This window comes from Dendropsophus ebraccatus, chromosome 1 (genome assembly GCF_027789765.1).
Source record: "Dendropsophus ebraccatus isolate aDenEbr1 chromosome 1, aDenEbr1.pat, whole genome shotgun sequence".
In the NCBI taxonomy this organism is placed as follows: domain Eukaryota; kingdom Metazoa; phylum Chordata; class Amphibia; order Anura; family Hylidae; genus Dendropsophus; species Dendropsophus ebraccatus.
Genome location: NC_091454.1, coordinates 143,326,975 through 143,333,190, shown reverse-complemented (window position 1 = coordinate 143,333,190; position 6,216 = coordinate 143,326,975).

Sequence of the window (6,216 nt, the reverse complement as noted above, 5' to 3'; positions counted from 1 at the left end):
TTGAAAGACAATAAACCAACTATATTGAATGATTGCTAAGGGCTTATGCTTCGGTTCCATGAAATCCAGAGAGCACGGAGGAGGCACGCCTGTCATGGAGTCTTTCCCTGTGCGGTATGATATATCAGTATGATGCTGGGAGCAGGGAAAGTGCTTGAATATTTGCAGCACTGCAATGAGAGACACATGGCTGCTACATTACAATGACAGAAATATTCAAACACTTTCCCTGCTCCCAGCATCATACTGATATATCATACTGTACAGGGTAAGACTCCATGACAGGGCTTCCTCCTCCATGCTGTGTATGGCGTGGGAATGAGCCCTAACTGCTTGGCTGGTTGTTACCTTATGAGGGTGGGTTCACATGTAACAGATCCGCAGCGGATCCTTCCTTGTCACCTGCTGCGAGTATGTAAAAGACAGCCCCCCTCTCCCCCGGCCGGCCCGGTACGTAAATGACTGGATCTGCTTTCTGCCCCGCTACAGCACACTGGTTGGCTGTGCGGGACTTCCAGACGCTAGGAATCCCTGGAGCGCAGACCTGGTGATGTATGCACCGGGCGTGCAGAAATTAAGGAGGCTGACTTTAACATACTCGAGCGAGATTTGTTTTGGGGGGTTTCATTCTGTATTGTGTGGCTGTACTTCCTAGTTGAGCAGTTGTACACAGTACTGCAGGTTCATTCTATTACTAAATTAATTGCCGTATTTTATCATTTCATTGGGACCCCCCCCATACACACACAGCACACTGTATTCTCTACCTGTAATATCAATATTGGAATAAAGAACTTCTTGAATTAAATTTTTTTTTTCATCTCCACACACATGTTAGGATCAAGCATCTTTTATCTATGACGTTGAGCCCAAAATAAGGACTTTATCTGATATTATCTTACATGGCATATACTGTTTATTCCTCGTTTTTTCTCCAGGTGGGATTGGCAGTGTCGGCTCTGATCCTCTCTGCAGATTAGCATAATTTACTTGTGTTTCTGCATCATTTTTGTGCAGACGCTGCAGTACTGCAATGTAACTCCAACATGCATGAATATAGCCCTAATTTCACTGCAGACTTTGGCACAAACAGTGAAGTTGCAGCAGCTGCTTCTGGCCGTTCAGAGATGGTAAATCACTCTGGGGTTTGGGGGATCCAGCCAAGCCTCCGGTGACATCACGCCCTGCCCCGTCTGCATCATCAGCCTGTGTTCAGGAAGCATGGAAGATTTGTCTCCTAAGGGGGGATAGCAGTAGGAGACAATGTGGATCGGCACAGAGGCCAGTTTTCTTCACTTTCTAGATCATGGGTCTCCAAATTGCGGCCCTCCAGCTGTTGCGAAACTACAACTCCCATCATGCCTGGACAGCTAAAGCTTTGCATTTGGCTGTCCAGGCATGATGGGAAATTAAGTTGTGCAACAGCTGGAGGGCCGCAGTTTGGAGACCCATGTTCTAGATGTTACTCAGCTACCAGTGTGGCAGAACCGTACAGATATGGTAATACATTATATAGACACATCTTTAAAACTTTTAATGTACTTTTAATAGAAAAAGAGTTTTCCTTATCTGGAGTTCCCCTTTAAGCTCCATTCACTTCAATGGAACTGATTTACAGAACCCCACCCAAACTAGAGATAAGAGTGGTGCTGTCTCTGGAAGAAAGTGGCCATGTTTTTAGTGCTGGATAACCCCTTTAAGGGTGCTGCAGCACTATATCCCATGAGGCAGCTGAATAGAACTTCTCCTAACTTGAAGGAAAACTGGAGCTTATATTTACTAATAACCAAAATTATTTACATTTGTAAAAAAAAAAACTTAACGTCATGCAGACATATCAAAAGTTTTGATTTAGTTTAGACTTAGCTTGAGCCAATGTCCTGCAACAAGTCAGAGCAAGCAGGGTCAGGGAATAAAGTGCACTGCTCCTGGCTATACCCAATGATCAGTGGGGAAATGTAGTGCAATAATGCTTTAGGGTACAAACACACTGGGCAGATCCGCAGCGAGTTCCTGCCCAGTACACTCATGTCCATCCTGCTGTAAGTCCGCAGCCCGCCCCGTTAACACCCCGGCCACCGGAGCGTATACATCACCTGGTCCCGCTCCGGCTTGCTTCAGGGGTTCCCGGCAGGTCCCATTCGGCCAAAGAGTGCGCTGCCCCGCCGCAGCACACTGATTGGCTGAGCGGGACGTGAAGACAGCAGGAGCCCCGAAGCAAGCTGCGGATCTGCCCAGTGTGTTTGTACCCTTAAAGCAGATCCATTACCAACCTTGGACCTAGGTATTGTGTAGTACTGGCTAATTGGCACAAGCAGTATCCTTTTTAAAATCAGCTGCACTTTTCTAGACATATGCCTGCTCTTTTAGATATGTAAATTGTCAAGGCTGGTGCACTGGAGATGGGCCCAACAACCCCAGAGCGCCGGGGGAGCCTCTGCCCTATCAACACTGTAGATTCAGAGGCCTCTGCATGTATATTTTGCATTCCCCCATGATGGATATATCAGTCACTGGACCAGGTTCAGGCCAGGTTCTTGTCTGTGTCCAAGGCTCCACTGCAGATTCCTTCAGAAAACTTGGGCAAAATGTGGCAACATGCTGCTAATTTTTCTGGTAAAAAAAAGGTACCTTAATTATGTTCAGTATGGTCTATTAGGCACCATTAATAAGTAATGTAAATGATTTATGTTCCAATGAAAGAACAAGAGACTGGAACTATGTGAACCCACGTTACAAAGAATATTAGCATGTGTGTTTAGTACTAATTTATTTTCATCCATCTCTACTCTATTGGTAACTTTTTCTACTGGAGCCTCACCAGACTGACCAATAGGATGCCAGTGCCTCACCATCTCTTGTAGAAGTACATGTAAAAATAAAAACTGTTGCTCAGTCTATTCTTCATCTGTCTCCTAAACTCTGTATAACATTAAACTAAGTGCAAAATGAGTCATGTTCCTAAACTAGAGATATTTGCAACCAGGGAAAGGGCTGTGCAGCTTATAGTCATGTTTGTCAAAACTGCCCCCACAGCTGTCCCTCACCAACAACTAAGGAGTGCCCCAGAGTTTGAGAAGCACTGACTTAGAACATACCCTATATTATGCTGGGTTTTGAGACATCTGCATGGAGACCCAAGCGATGCCAGAAGTTTGCATTCCGCCCGTGTGAATTTACTCTTAATAATAATTTCTCTATCTTGTTTGTACTAGATGAATTTTATACAGTAAATGGTTTACTGATCAGAGGCCTCTACTACTAAGACCCCATCAACATCAGGTTTAGTGCACACAATGCCACACTTTTGAGTCCCCCACAAAAAAGTATACTTTTGGAAAGTATATTTTTTTTAGTTATCATGGAAAACACGACACTTTAGGAAAATGGACCTGGATTTCAAATAAATATAGCATGAGAACTAAAAAAAAATTAATAAATGTAAATAGCAAACTTGCTTTATGTCACATATACTGTTGATTTAGATTTTGAAAGTTATAATGACAGGGACACTAATGCTGGGTTTACACGGAACAATTATTGTGCGAATTTGCACGATAACGATCGAATTTGAACGATAATCGTACGTGTAAACGCAGCGAACGACGAGCGAGAAATCGTTCATTTTGATCTTTTAACAGGTTCGTAAATCATCGTTCATCGTTCGCAAAAAATTCGCCGATCGTTCCGTGTAAACAGTCGTTCACTGATGTTTTCCTATGTGTGAGATAGGCTTAAGCGATCGGAAAACAAATTTTCTGTACAATATATCGTTCCATCTAAATGCTGATCGTTATAAAAGAAAAATCGTTACTTAGAAATCGTTAATCGTACGACTGGGCAAATTATCGCTCTGTGTAAACCCAGCATAAGGGTCCATTTACACAGAAAGATTATCTGACAGATTATCTGCCAAAGATTTGAAGCCAAAGCCAGGAATGGATTTGAAGAGGAAAAATCTCAGGCTCAGGCCTGTTCCTGTCTTTGGCTTCAAATCTGTCAGATAATCTTTCTGTGTAAATGGACCCTAAGGGGGAGATTTATAAAAGGGTGTAAATTTACACCTGGTGTAAACTGCCCACAGCAACCAATCACAGCTCAGCTTTAAGCTCTGGTAAAATATAAGAGGAGCTGTGATTGGTTGCTGTGGGCAGTTTACACCAGGTGTATATTTACACCCTTTTATAAATCTTCCCCTAAGTGTTTAACAGGGAATGGATTAAACTACATACTTCTCCCATATTTGAAAGCCATGGTTATTGGCTCAAACAATGCTAGACTAGTGGATGAGGTTCAGCACTGGAGCGCTATGTGACTGTAGTGTAGCAGATGTGATTAGGTCTACATTCGGTATGTTGTAGTTTTCATACTTTTTCCATTGTAATTGTTTCCTACAATGCCTCCATTAACCTTTTTCTCTCCTCCTCTAAAACATGGATTTTTGTGTTCTTATTTCCTTTTTGCATATGCTCCCAGTAGCAAACGGATTTAGGCTGGGGTCACACTATGTTTTTGAAATCAGTTTTTTTTTTTGGTCCGTTTTTATTTATAATGGAAGTCATTTGAAAAACAGATGTACACAATTGTATCCGTTTTTTGCACAAAAAAAAAACATTGCAAAAACGTAGTGTGAACCCAGCTTTACAATCTTTAGTTTTGCTTTATTTACTGTTAAAAAGCAATAAATAAAAACTTGAAAAGAAAAACAATGCACAAAGGTAGTAAAAGTTAGCATTAAGGTAAGCTAAAATGTTGTACCTTCCAGTACTCAGCAAGTTTCTCCTCAGCCAAGCCTAATGTTTTGTAGTATGGGTTTAACAAGGTGCTAAAAACATTCCCAAGGTTCTGGTCCATGCTGATATCACACAGTTGCTGTAGAGTTGTTGGCTACACATTCATTCTAAGGCTATGTTCAGACTTTGTAAGACGCCAGGACACGGAACGGCCAGTACTGCAGTGCCGCCCAAATGATCTTCACTGCAGTTGAATTTGGATGCGGCCACACACAGATGCGCCCGCATCCAATTCAACTGCAGTGAAAATCATCCGCCGTACGCTCCATTGTGTCCACTGACAGGGTTTCTGCGGCTGCTATTCATTGAACAGTGGCCACAGAAAACTGACATGTCCATTTTTTTGCAGCGCCGCTAGGGATCCCAGCTGGAGTGTATACTACGTGTATACACTCTGGCCAGGATTCCCTTGCCCAGCAGCACAATGTGGGTAAAAGATTAATGATTTACTTAAAGGGATGCTCCAGCGTGGGGGCACTTTTTTGGGGGGACCGGGGAGGAGGTGGCTGAAATAAAAGATGTCCACTTACCTCCCCGATTCCAGCGGCGGGTCCCGCATCACGGCGCTCCGGTCCCCAGCCGCTTCCGGGTGTCTGACGCCGCCTGAGACGCTACGTCTCAGGGCCGCTCAGCCACTCAGTGAAGGAGGCGGGATCTGAGCGGACTTGACACAGATCCCGCCTCCTTCACTGAGTGGCTGAGCGGACCTGAGACGTAGCGTCTCGGGCGGCGTCAGACACCCGGGAACTGGAGCGCCGTGATGTGGGACCCGCCGCTGGAACCGGGGAGGTAAGTGGACGTCTTTTATTTCAGCCACCTCCTCCCTGGTCCCCCCAAAAAAGTGCCCCCCCGCCGGAGCACCCCTTTAAGTTGTGTGAGCATGGCCTAAGGGTTTCACACGTCCGGATCCACATTTTTGATGCTGTGTTAAGTTACTTAGATCAGATCTGCTGCGGATACACACCATCAAATCCACTACAATATGGTACGTGTGAAGCAACCCTTAAAGGAATTATTCCACAAAAAAAATTACATATACAGGCTAACAGAAGTGCATAAAAGTAGTATATTAAAAGTCAAATAATTAAGAAACAAAGTGGTGGGACCAATGAAGAAAAAATAGGGAAATAAGACCCCATAGCACTATGTATAAGTGAGATCTCTGGATTTGTGTGTGAGGGACTACTTTCTACAAAGGTCAGTAGAGGGAGACAATCAAACAAAGTTGTGGTACCTAGGGAGTAACCAAGGGTCAGACTGCAATGCACTACTGGGAAATACAGCTGCCTTATGGTCATATGATCTCACTAGGTCCCACCCACAAAAAGGGAGGAGTTGAGCTCCAGTGGCACAAAGCAATAGGCTAAATAGGGTAAAAATGACTATAGAGATTGGCTGTTCTCACAGGGACTGTGTGAGAATA